The sequence below is a fragment of the Rhinopithecus roxellana genome, chromosome 9, assembly GCF_007565055.1.
Source record: "Rhinopithecus roxellana isolate Shanxi Qingling chromosome 9, ASM756505v1, whole genome shotgun sequence".
NCBI classification, from domain to species: domain Eukaryota; kingdom Metazoa; phylum Chordata; class Mammalia; order Primates; family Cercopithecidae; genus Rhinopithecus; species Rhinopithecus roxellana.
The window spans coordinates 9,055,577-9,077,301 of NC_044557.1; the positions used below are offsets into that span (position 1 = coordinate 9,055,577).

Consider the following 21,725-nt stretch of genomic DNA (forward strand, 5'->3'; position numbering starts at 1 on the left):
ATACATGGGCACAGAGAAGGGAACAATACACACTGGGGCCTGTCAAGGGGTGGAGTGGGGGGAGGGAGAGCATTAGGAAAAACAGCTAATGCATGCAGGGCTTAACCCATTTATGCCAGAGGTTGCAAATTTTTTGTGTGAAAAATCAGACCTTAGTGATGATCATGAGCAGCAGGATATAAACAACTCCAACAAGCTTGCATTCTAATAATGGAACACTAGGCGTAAGTGGCTTAATACTTAAGTGATGGGTTGATCGGTGCAGCAAATCACCATGACACGCATTTACCTATGTAACAAATCTGCACATCCTGCACACCGGAACTTAAAATTAAAGTTAGAAAATATATATATATATATATATACACACACACACACACATACATATAGATCAAAATTATAAGATCAAGATGGAAACATATTAGTAAAGTGTGGGGGATGTTTCCCATTAATAAGCTTCATCTGATGAAAATACATATATAAAGAACTCTTAAAGCTCAACAATTAGAAACAATCACACTTTTTAAATGAAAACATATTTCTTTCTCCAAAGATAAACAGATGATAAATTTTAGAAAAAAGATTTCCAACATCACTAGTCACTAAGAAAAGTAAAATACAACCACAAAGAGTTACCACCACATATCTAGAATGGCTAAAAAAATTTTTAAAAACTAACAATGCTAATACTGGGGAGAATGCAGAGCCATGGGAACCCCTACTTTTTGCTGGTGGGAATGCAGACTGTATGGCCATTTTGGAAAACAATTTAACAGTAGCTTATAAAACTAAACATACACTTGCCATATGACCCAGAAATACAATTTTTAGGTATTTACCCAAGTGAAATGAAAACATATGTTTGCCTAAAAACCTCTATGCAAAAGTTTATAACAACTTTATTCATAATATCCCCAAACTGGAAACAACCTAGATGTGCTTCAAAATGTGACTGGGTCAACAATCTGTGACATGTCCACACAATAGAATGCTACTCAGCAATAAAAAGGAAAACAGTATTGATTCACGCAACAACATGGGTAAATCTTAAATGCATTTTTCTTTTTTTGACTTTTATTTTAATTTCAGGGTACACGTGCAGGTTTGTTATATAGGTAAACTTGGGTCTGTTGCACAGATTATTTCATCACCCAGGTATTAATCCTAGTTATTTTTCCTCATCCTGTCACTCCTCTCACCCTTCACTCTCCGATAGGCCCTGCTGTGTGTTCCCCTCTGTATGTCCATGTTTCTCATCTGAAATGCTTTTTTCTAAGTGAAAGAAGCCAGACCCAAGAGATGTCATATTGTGTGACTCCATTTATATCGTGTTCTGCAAGAGGCAAAACTATACAGACAGATCAGTGGCCGGACATGGTGGCTTACACTTGTAATCCCACCACTTTGGGAGGCTGAGGTGGGAGGATCACTTGAGCTGAGGAGTTTGAGACCAGTCTGGGCAACCCAGTAAGACCCCTGTCTCTACAAAAAATTTTTTAAATTATCCACATGCGGTGGTGTGCTCCTGTAGCCCCAGCTACCCAGGAGGCTGAGGCAAGAGAATCACTTGAATCAGTGGAGGTAGGTAGAGGTTGCAGTGAGCCAAGATCACACCATTGCACTCTAGCCTGGATAACAGAGTGAGACTTCATCTCCCACCCATCCCTCCCCCAAAAAAAGGAAAATTAAGTCAAAAGAAAATTCAACAAATATTTTTAAAATTATATATTGACCACATTATCTGATCAAAATGCAATAAAATTTAAAATCAATGATAGAAAGATTTCCAATAACTTTCCCAAACATGCACACATATACTTTAGAAACTATAAAAGACACTTCTAAATAACTCATGGATCAAAGAAGAAATCATACAAAAAATTACATTTAGACTTAAATAAAGATGAAAGACACATAAACACACACAGAGATGATGGAAAATAAGACAGAAAGGCAAAGAGATGCAGAGGATAAATTCAGGAGATCCAACATCTCATCCTGGTTTTACCAGAAACACCTAAAGGAGAAAGAAAAGCGAGGGTATTATCATAGAACTATAGAAATTTCCCTACTCTGTAACAATACGAGTTTCCAGATTGGATGGGCTTACGAAGTTCCCAGGACAATAAAGGAAAAGGACCCACACCAAAGCACATTATGACAAATCTCCAGAATAATACAGATGAGTAAAAAACGCCAAAATATTTCAGAAATGTTTAAGAATTACATAAAGTGATCCAAAATATTATGCACCCATTCTCAGAAAGCTCCTGCAGAATGTGCTCCACCAAAATAACAGCATTAACAAAGGGGGAGGTGCAGGCTCTAAAAAATCAGTGATGTGAACCCTGAAGAAAGACAGATGCGCCGGGGGCGGTGGCTCACGCCTGTAATCCCAGCACTTTGGGAGGCCGAGGCGGACGGGTCACAAGGGCAGGAGTTTGAGACCAGCCTGGCCAACATGGTGAAACCCCGTCTCTACTAAAAATACAAAAATCAGCCAGGCATGGTGGCAGGCGCCTGTAGTCTCAGCTACTTGGGAGGCTGAGGCAGGAGAATCGCTTGAACCCAGGAGGTGGAGGTTGTAGTGAGCTCCAGCTTGGTGAGACTCTGTCTCAAAAAAAAAAAAAAAAAAAAAAAAAAAAAAAAAGGCAGATGGACTCCCCAGCATGACTGTGAAGGGAAATCCCAGGACAGGAGCAGGCATAAAGCACGAGTCCAGATTGGAAGGATCGGACAGAGGATGCTAGGAGGGTTACCTCTGGGAAAGAGATACAAGCAATCGAATACCCGTTGTATATGACCATAGTGGGAGAAGATTTGAATTATGGAGGTGGCCTTAGGGATGAAAGAGTGATAAGAAAATGGAAAACTAATAAAATAAAATAAAAGCCCACTATTAACTTTTAAAACGAAAAAGGTGGCAAAACAGGAAATGTAATCACAGTCTACTACATAGCTCTTCTGTGAATAATACCTACATATCTATGTAATAATGCAAACTCTGAATATTGATTTACTACAAAATGGAGACAAGACTCTATTAACAGGATGGAGGGAGGGGAAAGGTATGGGGGCAAATCTCATCTTCTGTAGTAGGAAGTCAGTAGATCATATTTAAACTCCAATATCAAGAAATGAAAATAGCTCATGTGGTAGAGAAATAAATAAATAAATAGAAATGAAACTATATCATGTTAATTAGAAATAAAGCAATAGGCTACAAAAGAAATAACTAAAAATGTTTGAAAAATAGTGATCTCTGTGGAGTAAGGTTAGGGATAAGGATGTTAAGAAGGGAAGTAACTCTTTTGTTATAATTCTTGGTGACTCTTTAAACATGTAGTACTCCATGGGACGCTACAAAATCAGTATTTAAAGGGAATGTACGTGCTTAAGTGTATGCACTAGGAAGAAATGGAAATTAATGAGCTATGCATATGACTCTAGGATTTAGTAAAAGAGCACAGTTAACCCAAAGAAAGTAAAAGGAAATAATGAAAAATGATGAAATTAAGAAGAAATTACAGAAATAAAAGAGAAATGAAAGCAAAAGCCAAATCTCTGAAATAAACTAACAGAACAGATTTTACTCTTTCTATGAGAGAATTGGTCATAACAGATACAGTAAAACTTTAAGACACCATAAAAAGATACTATGAACAACTTTGTGCCAATAAATTTGACAACTAGAAAATACGAATTACCGAAATTAACTCCAAAAGACATTTAAAAATGTGAACGGACATAAAGCATTGAATAACTAAATCAATCATCAATGTCAGAAAATCTCCAGGCTTAACCAGTTATAAATGTGAGTTTTGCCAAAATTTTAAAAATCAAATTATTCCTATTTTTAGATTAACCCACTTAAGAGAATAGAAAGAGAATGAAAACTAAAGAACTCATTTTATGAAACTTGCAAAATCTTAATATCGAAGTGAATAGATGGGTACAAAAAAATAGTTAAAAAGAATGAGTAAGGCCTAGTATTTGATAGCACAACAGGGTGACTATAGTAAAAAATAATTTAATTGTACATTTTAAATAACTAAAAGAGTATAATAGATTGCAACACAAAGGATAAATGCTTGAGGGGATGGATACCCCATTTTTCATGATGTGATTACTACGAATTGCCTGCCTGTATCAAAATACCTCATGTACCCCATAAATGTATATATCTACTATGTGCTTGTTAGCCAATGTCATTCTTTTTTTTTTTTTTCTTTTTTTTTGAGGTGGAGTCTTTCTCTGTCGCCAGGCTGGAGTAAAGTGGCGTGATCTCGGCTCACTGCAACCTCCACCTTCTGGGTTCAAGTGATTCCCCTGCGTCAGCCTCCCATGTAGCTGGGATTGCAGGAGCATGCCGCCACAACCAACTAATTTTTTGTATTTTAGTAGAGACAGGGTTTCACCATGTTGGCCAGGATGGTCTCGATCTCCTGACCTTGTGATTCACCCACCTAGGACTCCCAGAGCCAATGTCATTCTTATGTAGCAATACTAGCAGTAGTGGTAGTGATTGGTAAGATCTGTTGAGTTCTTTATACATGTCAGACACAGTTTTATAAATATTAACTTGCTTAGCCATCAAAACAGCCTGATCAAGAAGGTACTATTATTGTCTCTATTTTACATATTAGGATACTAAGGCACAGGTAGCTAAAAAATGTGCCCAGGACCTAGGCCATCTTCCAGAACTCTGTAATAGGCTACTGCAGACTATAAACAGAGAAGATACCTGGTTCCAACTGGTAATTTGAAAACACAGAGCTGATTTGTTGCAAGTACACAGCTGCATCAAGATAAAAACACTGGCCAACACAATAAAACAAGAAAAAGAAATAATACTTTAACTTTGAAGACCAGACAAAATTATATGTTTTCATAGATGATATAATTACCTGCATTAAAAATTCAAGAGTATCTATAGACAAATCATTAAAACTGATAAGTTCTTTAGCAAGATTGCTAGATAAAAATTAATGGTTTACTATATGTCTGCAAAAATCTGTTAGGAATGATGCCTTTAAAAAATCTCATTCAAAGTGCAACCAAACTACAAGGTACCTAGGAATAAATTGAACAAGGAATATACAAGATCTGCATTGAGAAAAATTATAACTACTTTTTGAAAGGATACTACAGAAGATTTAAGTAAAGGAGAAAAACACTATGATTTATAGATGGAAAAACCCAATGTCATATAACAATGATAATTTTCCCCCAAAAGACCTGTAAATCCAGTGCTATTCTAATCATGAAACTAACCACATTTTTCAAAGAAGTTGACAAGTCTTATAACTCATTTGGGGGAAGTAAAATACAATTCTGAAGAAGAATAAGGTGGGAGCATTCCTTTCCAAATAGAAAGACTTATCATAAAGCTGTAATAATTTGTTAAAGTATGGACTTTCTTAAAGAATACACAAACTTGGAAAAGAATAGCCTAGAAACAGACCATTTTATATGGGAACTTGATATATAACAGAAGCTAAAGTATGAATAAAATCAAAAGCTCTAGCTAATAGGTTTGGAGAATTTTTATTCAATTCCTATCACATCTTTTACTAAAAAAAGAATTGTAATAGACTAAAAATCTACATGGGAGGCCGGGCATGGTGGCTCATGCCTGTAATCCCAGCACTTTGAGAGTCCAAAGTGGGTGGATTGCTTGAGCCCAGGAGTTTGAGACCAGCCTGGGCAACATGGGAAAACCCTGTCACTACTAAAAACACAAAAAAACTAGCTGGGTGTGGTATCGCATGCCTGTAGTACCCCCTACTTGGGAGGCTGAGGTGGGAGGATCGCCTGAGCCTGGGAAGTTGAGGCTACCATGAGCCATGATCACGCCACTGCACTCCAGCGTGGGTGACGGAAGTAAGAACCTATCTCAAAAAAGCAAACAAACAAAAATCTACATGGGAAAGGCAAAACTATAAAGCTTTTATAAGATAACATGTAAGAATATTTATCTGAGATCAGGACAGGGAAAGATGTCTAAAACAAAATGGAACCCATAAACCATATAAGGAAAGCTTAGTAAAATTGAAAATGTTTAAATGTTCTGTATGACAAAAGACATACAAACATTGTTTAAAAACAAATTACAGAGTGGAGAAAAATATTTGAATTGTGTACACTGGACAAATTAAAGTCAGTCCTCACTATCTGTAGATTCCTTATTTGTGAATTCACCTACTCGCTAAAATGTATTTGTAACTTCAACATCAATACTGATGGTACTTTCACAGTCATTCACAGCCACGCACAGAGCAGTGAAAAATTTGAGCTACCTGAAATGCATGTTCCCAGCTGAGGCCAAACAAGGCAGCACTCTGCCTTCTTATTTCAACTCGCATACTGTAAACAAGTGTCCTATTCAAAGTGTATTTAGTGCCACAGTTTTGTGCTTTTGTGTTTTTGGTAGTGACTTCCCTATTTAAAATGGCCCTAAAGCGTATCGCTGAAGTGCTGTCTAATGTTGCTAAGCACAAGAGGTTGTGATTGCCTTGTAGAGAAAATACATATGTCACTTACCTATGTAACAAACCTGCACATCCTGCCCATGTATCCAGAACTTAAAATTTAAATTTAAATTAAAAAAAAAGAAAATACATGTGTTACATAAGCTTCATTTAGGTAGGAGTTACGGTGCTGTTGGCCATGAACTCAATGCTAATGAATCAACAATATATATTAAATATGTGTCTTTAAGCAGAAACATACATAAAACAAGTTTATGTATGGATCAGGTGATGAAAATGTAGTGAAGGACGGCTCCCTGGAACCTAGCCCTGTGTTTCCCCTGGGAGCAATGGTTCAGTATTCACTAATTCAGTGTTCTTTGTGACTTTATAGAATGTAACTACTGAGAATGAGAATCAACTGTACATTCATGAATCTATGAAGATCTACAAATCAAAAGGAAAAGACGAACAACCTGATAGAAGAAGAGCAAAGTATACAAACAGACAAGACTCGGGAAAAGAAATCTGAAGAGCCGATAAATATAAAATGTTGCTCACCTTATTTGTTCATCAGGAAAATGCAAACTAAAGCTGTAGGATGTCTTTTCACACCTGTCAAATTGGCAAAGACACAATTGTAAATGTTGACAAGGAGACAGAGAAGACAGAACATTTAAACATGCACTGTTGTTGAAATTGTGACTTTGACTACTTTGGATAGCAATGTGGCAATCCCTATTATGGTTGAAAATGCACAGTTTGTACGACCCAGCAAATCCGCTTCCAGATAGCGCCTTATGGAGCCCAGTGAAATATGTATAGGATAAACAATGGTATTGAAAAAAATAATAAAATGGCCAGGTGTAGTATAATCCCAGCACTTTGGGAGGCAGAGGCAGGCAGATCACGAGGTCAGGAGTTCAAGACCAGCTTGGCCGACACAATGAAACCCCGTCTCTACTAAAAATACAAAAATTAGCCAGGCATGGTGGTGTGTGTCTGTAGTCCCAGCTACTCAGGAGGCTGAGGGAGGAGAATCGCTTGAACCCAGGAGGCAGAGGTTGCAGTGAGGGGAGATCACATCATTGCACTCCAGCTTGGGCAACAGAGTGAGACTTTGTCTCCGTTTTTAAAAAATGAACTGTCTAAATGTCACTAATATTGCAATGAGTAAGTAAACTCCAAGTCATATATCAGTAAAAATCAGTAAGCTAGATAAACATATATCAAACAAATATCAAAAACATTTTGCAGACTGAAAACATGTTATACAAGAATATGTATATTGGCAACTATAGAGACTGAGCATGGTAGCTTACACCTGTAATCCCAGCTCTTTGGGAGGCCGAGGCAGGTGGATCGCGAGGTCAAGAGATCAAGACCATCCTGGCCGACATGGTGAAACCCCCCCCCCATCTCTACTAAAAATACAAAAATTATCTGGGTGTGGTGGCGCATGCCTGTAGTCCCAGCTACTCGGGAGGATAAGGCAGGAGAATCGCTTGAACACAGGAGGCAGAGGTTGCAATGAGCCAAGATCATGCCACTGCCCTCCAGGCTGGTGACAGAGCAAAGCTTCATCTCAAAAAAATATATATATATATATATTAGCAACTATACAAATGTTTAAAGCATGTACATAATTTTGTTATGGAAGCACAAAAACCTGTACAAGAATGGTGCAATGATGCATATTACTTTTAAGAGGAAGGAAATCGTATTGGAGAAGGGGCAATAATAATAAATTATATTAATACTAAAAAACTTTACCCATTGTATAAAATTATTCACTTAATCCTCAAAATAGCCCTATGAAGTAGGTACCATTATTCTGACTTTTCAGGTGAGAAAACTGAGGGATAATTAAGTAACATACCAGGAAATCCTTCTAATTGTAATATTGAGAAGCGGAAATATCAGTGTCTTCCTCAGGTTTTGGAGTTGGTAAAATTTACGTTCTGAACAGTCTGGTGAGAGCTGGGCCTTTGAGTCCTCGACTTCTCTCAAAGAACAACTATAGGATGCCAAGTTTGGGCTCACAGACTGTCAGAAAATGGGCTCTATGTTTATTTTGATTAATTCAAAATAATGTAAAGAGGTATTAATGAGACATCATTTTATACTCTTTCATACTCTCAAATGTTGGAACAGTGGGGCTACCCCAGTAAAACTGGTCAAGGCATCCTTTCCTTTCATTCCAGGTATCACTTTTTAAATTTCAAATACTTTATTCACTCAACACCTTTTAATATATTTGTGTGACTTTTTAAAAGTCGGATTGACAAATGCAGAATCATGTTGGGAGTTACTTCTTACAGTTCAGTGTCATGTGAAATTTAATTTATATGGAATCAGAAACACAGAAGTGGAAGAGACACTAGAGACTACTTCTGCCCCCTAATTTTACCAAGTAACTTATGCAACATCCCATACAGATCAAAAGTAGGATGCTATCCCATTGCCCAAGAAATATTAACTCCAGGAAAAGCGAAACAAGTCTTAGAATATTTACAGCTTCTAGCAGTAAAAACTGTTCAGCGCTTGTGTCCAATCTGATTTCCTCAAACCTCCTCCATGTCGATATCCCTGAATGAAGAAAAACAACAACAGGATGCCACTGGGACCAGGCTCTAGGCTCAGACAGAGCCCTAGCCCTCCACTGGGTCGATTATTTGGTGACCATCCTGTGTCATTACAAACAGAAAAGTCTCCCTTGCTATAAATACTCATTGAAATCTAAGATACATTTGTTCCATTTTTTCTTTTTCTAAAATAAAGCATGTTAAATTCCTTATCACTAACAACAGCTGTATCTGTAGCAAAAAAAAAAAAAAATTGTGAGGATGAGTGTCCTATTTCATGAACATTTCCTTACTTACCATGACACTTTTATTCTCTGACTAACCCTTACAAACAACCAAAGCTCTAAAACTCAAACCCCCCAAAAGGGGAAAAACAACTCTAAGATGTATTTAATTATCTTTGGCACATTTTAGCTGACTTAGTGGTGGCATTCCAATATTGTGCATTAGAGAGCTTGACAGCGCATATGACTTTTTAAAATCCTGATAATCCATGGATGTTTCCTTTACACACTTCAAATATTTCATAAACAAGCATGGACATTGCATTGGCTCTCATGAAAATCTCATTCTAAAACCTATCAAGATGGTTTTCACTTTTCTTCCTAAAAGAGAGTGGTAAAGACAGATTCTAATTACTAAACATAAGTGATAAGTATTTCCATTTAATAATTTCTTAATAAATTACATGTACATGTTTATATTGAGCATAAAATTAGAAAATAAATGGGTCTTACGATCAGAGAAGTAAACTTTAAAACCTAGTTTAGTGAAATTGTAAGAAAAAAATTGAATTCTGACTTAAATTCTAATATTTTGTGCTTAATATAAAAATGATCACTAATATTTTACGAACCAGGGCAGCTCATATAACGAAAACAAAATAGGAGAGACAGAGGGTTTTTTTTTCTCCCTTTTGTTTGTTCCTCTTGGCTCAAACCTCTCATAAAAATACACACCTCCAGCCCCATCAGATGTTAACTTTGCCTTTCGAAGAAACTAGCAACTATCACTAGGAGGTCCTTCATCTCGCATCCACCAAAGAACAATCCACTTGCTTCTGTTCACATACTGTGCACTCCATTCTATTGCTAACAATGAAATACCCTACCAAAGGCCTTGTGCTTTTCACTTCTGAATTCCATTTACAACCTATATCATCTATTTCCTTCTGTCTTGCTTCAAACATGCTCTAGAATTTCCTATCTTTAAAAAGAAAAAAATTTCTTTTTCCTCTAGATCCAGCTTCAACCATCACCCCATATGTATGTGTATCATATGGAGAAGAAGGAATCAGTGAGGCCATCTTTGAAGATCTACCATAATAGCTACTTCACAATTTTTTCTTTACTTGACTTCATAGCAGCAAAAAACATACACCCACCTCCTTTCTTGAAAGACTTTTATTTTGCATTCCATGACACCCCATGTATTAGTCTGTTTTCACACTGTGGAAACTAAAGACATACCTGAGACTGGGAAGAAAAAGAGGTTTAATTGACTCACAGTTCCACATGGCTGGTGGGCAGGTCTCACAAACATGGCAGAAGATGAAGGAAGGGCAAAGGGACTTCTTACATGGCAGCAGGCAAGAGAGAGAGCTTGTGCAGAGAAACTCCCTTTATAAAACCACCAGATCTCATGAGACTTATTCACTATCACAAGAACAGCACAGGAAAGACCCACCCCATGATTCAATTACCTCCCACCAGTTCCTCCCACAACATGTGGCAATTATGGGAGTTACAATTCAAGATGAGATCTGGGTGGGGACACAGAGAAACCATATCACCCCACTTGTGTTTTGCACCTCCCTGCTTATACCCTCCATCCCAGTCAGCTTTGGTACACTTCCTTTGAGATGTCCCACATCTCTTGGGGGCCTTGCTCTTTTCATAGCCACTAAACATTGACTAGATGACCTCATCTTGCCCCATGGTTTTCAATACCCGCTATGTGCCAACAACTCCTGAATCTGGACTCCAGCTCACACCCCACCCCCTACCAATCAATGTGCATGTCAAACTGCCTACTGGAAACTCCAAAGCTAGCTTGACCTCTTTTCAATCCAGCCTTTAGTCAAATATTATCTTTAGCACTTCCCTGAGCATTATGTAAAAAATAGCACTTTCACACCATCACTCTATCCCACAAACTATTTCTTTTTCTTAGCCCATATCATCAACTGATACACAATAAATTTATTTCACTACTTCATTGTATCTCTTTCAACTTGATCTGTTTTGTTGGCTATGTGTCCCCAGCCTCTCAGTGCCAAATGTCTTTCTGGTTCCTTATCGGTTGCTTCTCTTGAGGGTTAACACAGTATCCCAAGGATGTGGAAATGGCCACATTAATACTCACCTTCTCCCCTCCCCTTAATTTGTCGGTAAAATTGCTAAATTCCCAGTGCTATGAACACCACCCATTATCCTTCTAGCTCCTAATCTGCCTCAAAATTTGAGGATGGGGGAAAAGTGGTTTTCTGAAGCCTTGGTGTGTTAGCCTAGCTCTTATACTGACGCATCATCCAAAGCGTAATAAAAAATCAACCAATAACTGTTCTCTAAAAATGGTTTAATTCTCAATGTAATGGTAGTGGTCAGGTACATAGATCAAAAGCCAAGGTCTTTCCTAGACTTTATTTCTCTGTTGATTTATGTATGTCTTTACAATATTTTAAATTTTAAAAAAATAACAAATGCGTGTAGATACAGGAGAACTTCAAAGACACAGTCCTGAGACCTCCAATATTTAGAAGTGTGGAGACGGCAAAGTGACTGAGAAAGAGCAAGAGAGGAGGTCCCAGAAGCCAGAGAGCATTTCAAGCGGGAAGTGATTAACTGAGCCAAGAGCTGTTGCTGCTCTGGACAGAAGGAGGATGTGCAGGGAAGGCCATGGTGGTCTGGAGAGCTGCTCCAGTGAAGAGAAAGGGGTCAAATCAATGAGCAATTGTTCTGTGCATGATAACCAGCAGGTCCAAGTGGACCAAACACAAGCGATAACACCAAGGGCTTTACATTGCAATTCTGGCTCCAATCCCCACAGGGTCACTGGGTCTCAGAGGCAAATCACTAAAACTACTGCTCTTTAGTATCAATTGCAAATTGATGAGTGTAACAAATAGCATCTACCCACCCACAGAATCCTTGGGTTCAAGGGTACAATGGACTGAATGTCTGTGTCCCCCTACAAAATCCATATGCTGAAACCATAATCCCAATGTGATGATGTTTGGAGGTGGGGCCTGTGGGAGGTGATAAAGTCATGAGGGTGGGACCCTCGTGACTGAGATTAGTGCCCCTATGAAAAGAAGCCAAAGAGATAGCTGGCTATCTTTCTGCCACATGAGGATACACAGGAAATCAGCAGTCTGCAACATTGAAGAGGCCCTCACCAGAAGTCAACCATGCTGGCACCCTGATTGTGGACTTCCAGCCTCCAGAACTATGAGAAATGAATTCCTGTTTGTAAGTCACTGGGTCCATGGGACTTGGTTATAGCAATCTGAGCTGGAAAACAAAGAGTGAGCATGTACACGAAGGAACTTTTAAATTAGGAAAGCTCTGTGTACATGTTGGGTCCTATTTCAGACATTTCTGGGAGCCAAACAACCATATCATAGGCTCAAACTCAAGATTTATGGACTCCTTCCTTCTTCTCAATATAAAGAGATGTTTTTATAAAGTTCACAAAATCTTATTAAACTAGAATTTTGTAGTAGAAAATTTAGAACTTTTTAGAGTAGAAAACTAATTTAAAAAGGAATAAAAAGTTGATTTATAAAAAATTAAGCATTATTGTACTGAAACTTTGACCTTCAATGATGAGGAATTTTATTTTAGTCAATGTATTAGACATCAAACGTAGGTTTAAAAACTGTAACACAGGTAGTCACACAATTATACTATGATACTTGCTAGTACTGAAACGCTGTGCTAGAAATATTTTAAGATTAAATCATAAAATTTAAGATTATTTATCAATAATTTCTCCAATTAAATTATCATAAGCAGATTGAGCACAACAACTCATCCAGGAAACTTTTTTTTCAATATGGAGATAGAGTTTAAATTCAGGATGAACCACAGAGCATAAGAGTTCACGTTCCGGGGCCAGAGGCTGAGGTATAATCCAGGCTCTCCTGTTCTCTAAGCTATTGACAGCAGGGCAAACTATTCAACTTCTCCACCTTGTGTTGCTCTCCCCAATCTCATTTCTCTCTCCCCTACAAAGAACCAATATCCGAATTTGGTGTTCAACATTCCCGTGCATGCACTTGATTCTTTTTAAAGTAAAAATGTATGCCAATGTAAATAAAATATAGTCTTGTTTTGTATTTTTTACATTTTAAATAAACAGGATACACTAATTACAGAAGCTCAGGCTTCTGTAACTTACCATTTTTTTCAACATCACCTTTGATATTTACCTATGTTAATACCTAAAGCTCTAATTTATTTATATTCATAAAAATACACAAATTCCATTATGTTAAAAGAAATGCAATTTATTTAGCCATTCTCTTACTGATAGACCTTTAGGGCATTTACAATTTTTCACTTTTGGAAATAATGCTGCAGCAATCTTCTCTGCACGTATACAACTTACCTACGAATGGAATTATGGCATCACACGTTATTAGGCATTTTAACTTTTAATATTGCCAAAGTGCTCACAAAATCATAGTACTAATTTTTATCCCTACCAGCAGCATGAGTTTCCTCTTCCTTACCATTTCAGCAACACTTCATCATATCAGACTTGTAAATTTGTGCCTATCTGTTAGGTAAGAAATAGTATACATTGCAGCTCCAGCTGCCATTTGCTGGATCACTGCGGAGGTTGAACATCTTGTAGTATTATGTATATTGGCTACTTCTGTTTCCTCTTCTGTAGCTTTCTTATAGATATCATTTGTCTATTTTCTCTTGGGTTGTTCATCTTTCTGTAACTGATTTTTAGGAGCTTGTTGCATATTCTTTATGCTAAAGCTTTGTCAGTTATATGCTATGCAAATACCTTTGTTCGGTCTTGGTCTTTTAACTTTCCTGATGGTACTTTTTAATTTACTTGAATGTATTAATTATGATTTGTGCTTTTTGTTTGTTGTTCTTTTTTCTAGAAATCACTTCTTGCCCTGATATTATAAAATGTTGTTCTGTGTTTTCCAAAACTTTCAAAAATATGATTTTTCAAATACAATTCTGAAGAACCCTCGAGCATGTGTGTGTGCAATAGTGTAAGACAGCTATTACTTTCTTTCACATCCATTCATTTATTTTACCTTTTCATCAATCTACTCTATTCGTAGAGTAGACACTATCAGAACTGACAGGTAAAATAAAAACCTGAAAATATATTTCATAGACCCGAGACCACAGAGCTTGTCAGTGACCAAGAAAATCAAAGTGAGCATCTCCACCTGAATGAGCCCCAGGCATTTCCGTTGTATCAGCTTGTAAATCTGAAGCCTTATCTTGACTCCTCACGCCACCTCCCCGCCCACACTGCTCCTCTTCCTGCGTTCAGGTGTAGTCATGGATTTTATCAGCTGAGCTGCCGCATCAGCCATGGAGATGGTTGCACACTGGACTTCCTGAAAGCTGGGTGGGCACCATCCCCAACCCCCAAGCAGAGATTAGAATATAATCAGTCTGGGTGAGGCCAGGCACTGATAGCTCCTAAAGCTCCCCAGATGATTTTAACATGAAGGCAGAGCGGTTAACCTCTAGATCAGTGTCTTGCCCCCACTCCCACCCCTGCATATTTGGTAATACCTGGAGAAGTTTTTGGTTGTTTGTCTCCCCAGCACTCCCCAGGAGTGCTACTGTCATCTCATGGCCAGAGGCCAGTGATGCTGTCCAACCACCTACCATGCTCACAATGCCAAGCCCCGTAATCATTAAAGAAAGAAAGCGTTGACAGCTGAGGTTGAGAATTGAACCTAGAGTGTGCTACCTCCACCCTTGTGACTCAAAATGCTGCTCAGCACCAGTGGCATGGCATGGACATCACCAGAGAACTTGTCAGCCATGAGGAATCTCTGGGTCCTCCCCAGGCCTTCTAGTCAGAATCTACACTTGAACAGGAGCCCCAGGTAGCTCAGGTGCAGGTCACAGTTCGAGCGAGAGGCCTTGCACTGGGCAACTTCCTCCATCTCCCCTTCCCCCTGCAGGTCTAATCAGATGACACATCCTGTCAGCACTATCTCTTTATTCTATATGAAATTGTCCTGGCCCGTCCATCCCGAGGACAACTTTATCGGCCCAAGACTTCATTATTAGTCATCTGAAGTATTGCAGTAACCTTCCAATTTGACCACCCTCTTCTGTCCTAGTCAAGCTCCTTACCCCTTCTGAGAGTTATGACACATTTTAAGATGAAAGAACATAAGTTAACCTTCCCAGGGGAAAACGCACACATGCACACACACCTACCCACCCTCACATACTCCGAACATGTTGCACGCAATTTCAAGAGGTTCGCATAGCTTCTAATGTGCTCCTCAGACCCCTCCAGGAAAAATCTCCGCCTTAGTCTTTGAGTAAACAGATGTGAACTTTTGGGTCTCCTGCTGAAAGCCCCAGCTCTTTGGTGTGGGTACCCAGGCCCCCCCACAATTCCTCTCCACCACTAACAGCACAGCCTACACCAGCCAACCACATTCATGGCAGCTGCCTGTGGGCAAGTACTCTGCCCCACCCCAGAGTTAAGCAGAGACTGTTCCTCCTGCCTGCTGCACCCTTCCTTCCAGGGTTGCCCGGCTTAACCCTGCTCCCACTTTGGGTTAGATTCCCTTTACTTGTGATCTCTTAGTTCCCAGAGCTTCCGTCTGCCACAGCACTTCCTGAAGTATATTAGAGGGTATGTGTGCATGTGTGTATGTGTGCATGTGTGTGTGTTTCTTACAAGTCTCTTATCACATCTGAGACAGGAAAGGGTATCTTTCATCATCTGCATTACGCCTGTAATCCCAGCACTTTGGGAGGCCGAGGCGGATGGATCACATGAGGACAGGAGTTTGAGAACAGCCTGGCCAACATGGCGAAACACTGTCTCTACTAAAAATACAAAAATTAGCTGGGCATGGTTGTGGGCACCTGTAATTTCAGAGTTTCATCTCTGCAACTTCAGTTCCTGACACAAACAGAAGCTCATTAAAGGTTACTAATAAATGTAAAGGAACAATAAAGCTAGCATTATTCCTACTCTATCATATTGCTTTCCAATGTATGCTTTGGTAGCTTGGCATTTTCTCCTTATTAATAAGGTATAATGCCTTATTTCTTAGTCAGGCATTATACTCAGTAAGTATGAGTGTTCATGCTTTTAAAACACATTTTCTTATATTCCTGAAACATAATAAAAAAGATTAAAGGTATGATCACTATAAATGAGTGAGTGTCTAGGTGTCTCCTGGGTTCTGAGGAAACGTGCCCCAAGATCTATGCTCCCATAATATTGCCTGCAGAAGCTCAGCCCTGACTTCAGCATGTCTTTCTCTGGGAATTCACAGCCATTCTCAGCTGATTATGGGAGATGAGAATCTAGAAACAATTTCCATGTTTGAATGCCCAGTTGAAAGAGTTCATTAAGGACATAGATCTTGAATTTGGATAAGAGATAAAAGTTTTAAAGCTAGGAATGTTTATCACTGAAAACATTTTAATATACCTGCAGAGATTACAAACTAGTGCATTACATTTATTTTAAAGGGATAAGAGCCTCCCTAACACCAGGTCACCGGTTTTCAGGTAAAACCAGAATTTACAAACTCACCATCCTCATTTAGAGAAACGTTGGGAAAGACGCTTAATAAGAATAGAGCATATTCATTAAAGAAAAGTCTTCTACAAACAAATAATGTTAAAATATTTTACAGCCATGTTGTTTTATATCTTCTACTCTTTTGCAATTACAACTTATTTCTCTCTGCCTTCCAAAACAAACAAACATGAAATGTCATTTGCTTTTAAGGTGTCACCTCTTCTTTGCTTTGATTTAGTGCTCTTTGGCCGCAAGCCCACTGGCCCCAAGCCACGTCAGGCTCCTCTGCATTGCCTTGGAAGGGAAGGATTTGGCATTGCAGCACAGGAAGCCTGCTCTGGCCAGCGTTCCTACAAAGTGCCCTCTGAGTGGCAGCTGCCATCTGTTCGGCTTTCTCTCCTTCGACAGGGCAGGTCCTAAGGATGCCCTGTGCCCCTTTTCCCAAGACAACCCCCCTCCCCCAAGACAAAGGCTCTGTCCACACTCCCCAGGGAAGCAGGGTAGAAGGGCAGATCCTTCTCAGGGACCAACATAAAGGAAACAGCAAACAGCCTACATATTTGAAAGTGTTAGCAAGGTCCTGTCTGAGGAAAACAACAACTAACAAAACAAAACAAAGCAAAACAAAACAAAACAATCCTCTTCTCTTCCAAACACCCTTAAGTCCTCAATCCTAGAATCATTTCCTCTCTGTCCACATGAGTTAGAGCTGCACTGAATTTGTCACTGCAGACAGGCAAGATAACAGAGAAAAACAAGTCAGCAGACACCAACCAGTAAGCTTTTGAGGCCTTACATAAAGAGAATGTTCTGCCAGTGTCTGGGGTTGGTATACGTGGTTTGAGATTGGTTCTTCTACTTACTGGCTCTATCTCAAACAAATCACAGAATCAGTCTCTTTGAGCATTCATTTCCTCCCCTGTAAGATCAGAATGGAGATTAAAAATAAAACTTATCTCACAATAGCCTCCCTCATACTCTTCTTTAATTCAAGGAGAAATTTTGCTTGAATTATCAGAGTAAGATTTTACAATTCCAGCCAGGCAGGGTGGCTCAAGCCTGTAATCCCAGCACTTTGGAAGGCAGAGATGGGTGGATCATCTGAGGTCGGGAGTTTTAGACTAGCCTGACCAACATGGAGAAACCCCATCTCTACTAAAAATACAAAATTAGCTGGGCATGATGGCACAAACCTGTAATCCCAGCTACTCAGGAGGCTGAGGTAAGAGAATTGCTTGAACCCAGGAGGCGGAGGTTGCAGTGAGCCGAGATCACGCCACTGCACTTCAGCCTAAGTGACAGAGCAAGACTCTGTCTCATAAAAAGAAAGAATCCATGGTGTACAATTCAAATCTGGTCAATAAAGCATCGATACAACACTTCACAAATGCAAAAACCTCTGCATCCAAGGATCTATTCACGTCTCAGGCTCTGAGGTCAATCATTCCCTTCCATTAAACAACTTCCTGTTTTGCTCTATAGTATCCTTTATCACACTGGACTCTTTGCACTATTTTTGTTCTGCTTTTTTTTCTACCCGCAAAATCATTGCACCTGAACAAGAAACTGATTTGTTTTTAAATCAGGTTTTCTCACAGAATCAGTGACATAAGAGGATTAATTGTTTGTTTTCAATCTTTTTTCTCCTCCTAGATCTATTTTTAAAACAAATTTTATTTTGGGATGTCCTGACTGGGATGATACTAAATTGAAAAGCCTGGTGCAAATTTTATTGACCTCCATTTCCTACTACAAAGGATGTCCCCTACTAATCTATCATCTACAGGGCAGACAAAGGCCAGAGGCCAGGGAAGCCAAAACAGATGGTGTGTGCAAGAAGCACAGGACCAGACTCTTTATGTTTTGTTGATTGGTTTTAAAATAGCCAACTAGAAGAAAAAGGAAAAAACACAGGGGCATTTTTCTTCTTATTCCAAGTTGTGCCAAACTAAATGTTACTTGCAATGTGCGTGGCAAACACAACGCCTACAGATAGATTTGTAATCAATGTTTCTTGGGTATGATAGAATGAATGGATGGAATGATGGATGGATAGTTGGATAGATGGGTAGATAAATAAATGAATGAATGAATATTATTAAAGGTTTTGTTTAAAACGCCCAGAACAAAAAAAGACAAAAGTTACCATTTAGAAAATTCTATGAATTACAGGCCAGTTGTTCTGCCCGCTGGTCCTTGCACCCTCTCCCTTGCCAGTGTCCTGCTCGCCATCCCCACCATGCTGTCTCTAGACTTTTTGGATGATGTGCTGCAGATGAACAAGCGGCAGCTCTATTATCAAGTCCTAAATTTCGGAATGATTGTCTCATCGGCGCTAATGATCTGGAAGGGGTTAATGGTAATAACTGGGAGTGAAAGTCCAGTTGTAGTGCTGCTCAGTGGCAGCATGGAACCCGCATTTCATAGGGGAGATCTTCTCTTTCTAACAAATCAAGTTGAAGATCCCATACAAGTGGGAGAAACTGCTGTTTTAAGGATAGAAGGAAGAAAGATTCCTATAGTTCATTGAGTCTTGAAGATTCATGAAAAACAAAATGGGCATATCAAGTTTTTGACCAAAGGAGATAATAATGCAGTTGATGACCGAGGCCTCTATAAACAAGAACAACATTTGCTAGAGAAAAAAGATGTCGTGGGGAGAGCCAGGGGATTTTTCCTTATATTGGAATTGGGACCATCCTCATGAATGACTATCCTAAATGTAAGTATGAAGTGCTCTTTTTGCTGGGTTTATTTGTGCTGGTCCATCGCGAGTAAGAAGTCTGCCTTGCTGTTCCTGGGAAGATGCCACACTTTTCCTTACTGGATGTTTGGAGTAGATACTGGTTTGTGATTGATGGAATGGAGAACACACATGCTGATGCTTCTTGGTAGCACTGGTTTGCATTAGTTTATGTTTCCACGCCGAAGTTAGTGTGGGCATGTGCACCAGAGAGTGCATTTGAGGGGACTTTCATTCACAGGATTTCATAGTTGTCATTGTCACACTTTCACATTTTTGTACACCAGTGAATTTTTTATATTAAAAGCTTGAGCCAGAAAAAAGAGAGTTCTATGAATTACAAAGTGAATGCCTCCCTACTTTTCAGAGATTAACAATGTAAAATTTTATCCATATCCTTCCCTATTTTGTCATATTTTAATATTTTTATTGTTTTATATTATTTATCTATTTATTTATATATCATTAATTTTTTCCCAAATTACAATCACCATTGTCCATAGTGATCTACGTCTCATTTTTTTCACTTATACATCAAGAATATTTGTTCATGTCAGTGTATAGAGATCCATGTTGTTCTTTAATGACTACATGATATTCTGTCATATAGCCATACTGTAAGTGATGTAGTCAGACTCTTACTGAAAATTAAATTGTGTTCAATTTTATGCCATTAGCACAATACTGCAATGTACTGCCTCATGCATATATTACTTATGTCACTGACCATCTGTATTTTTTAAAATCGTTAATATGCCTTGTTATTTTCTGTATTGGTTTCTTTGTCAATTTTTTTTTTTTTTTTTTTTTTTTTTGAGACAGGGTCTCACTCTGTCACCCAGACTGGAGTGCAGTGGCACAATCACAGCTCCCTGCAGTGTCAATCTTTCAGGCTTGAGTGATCCTCCCACTTCAGCTCCGCTAAGTAGCTGGAACTACAGGCACGCATCACCATGCCTGACTGATTTTTTTATTTCTTGTAGAGACGAAGGTCTCGCTATGTTGTTCAGGCTGGTCTCAAACTCCTGAGCTCAAGCAATCTTCCTGCCTCAGCCTCCCAAAGTGCTGGGATTATGGGTGGAAGCCATCACACCTGGCATATTTTTTCTTTACAGAAACTCTGCACATTAGAAATTTTAACATTTGTCATTCGTATGTGTGGCAAATATATTCTCTCAACCTGTTGCTTGCCTTTTAACTTTGTTTTGGGCATCTTTCACTGTTTAATTCTTTTAAACTTTTCTATTGTTAAATTTAGTTTTTCCTTTATTGCTTTTTCTTTTCTAAATAATCCTGAAGAACCTTCCTCAACCCCAAGTTTATAAAAATATATGCCTATTCTTGATAATTATACCTTTTATGATTGAGACATTTAATGCTGACTTAATATCCATGTATTTTACCACATTCCAACCTTTTTCAGAATTAAGTTACATGGATGTGACTCATTCTAGCCAATGAGATGTCGGCAGAGGTGACACAGGCAGTTCTATGTCATTTTTACCCCAATCATGAAGACCCCTGTGTGTACCTTTAGATCTCTCTTCTGCTTCAGCAATACACCTTGAAACCAAATGGTTCAAATTTTGTGGGAACAAAATGGAAGCAGCCTTGATCCCTGAGTCACCACATGGAAGGAAGCTTCCCTTGAAGAGTCTCCAGGCTCGTTTTTTAGACTTCACATAATCAAGAAACTTTCCTGGCTGGGCGTGGTGGCTCATGCCTGTAATCACAACACTTTGGGAGGCCGAGGCAGGCAGATCACCAGAGGTCAGGAGTCCAAGACCAGCCTGGCCAACATGGAAAAACCCTGTCTCTACTAAAAATATAATAATTAGCTGAGCATGGTGGCATATGCCTGTAATCCCAGATACACAGGAGGCTGAGGCAAGAGAATTGCTCAAACCCAGGAGGGGGAGGTTTCAGTGAGCAGAGACCATGCCACTGCACTCCAGCCTGGGTGATAGAGTGAGACTCAGTCTCAAAAAAGAGGAAAAAAAAGAAGCTTTCCTATGTTAAGCTACTGTGATCTTAACATATTTTTGCTATTGCAGCATAGTTAACCTAGCAATGTTTTTTCTCTACATTTAGAAGTTTAATTCATCTACAAGTTATATTTATATCATGCAATGTGAGAGTAAGTTTGTTTGTTTTCAA

General features: G+C 38.9%; 1 pseudogene; it reads left to right on the forward strand.

Moving 5' to 3' along the window:
• The first annotated feature begins 19,064 nt into the window (after positions 1-19,064).
• Positions 19,065-19,603, forward strand: LOC104681653 (annotated as a pseudogene).
• Positions 19,604-21,725: the final 2,122 nt, after the last annotated feature.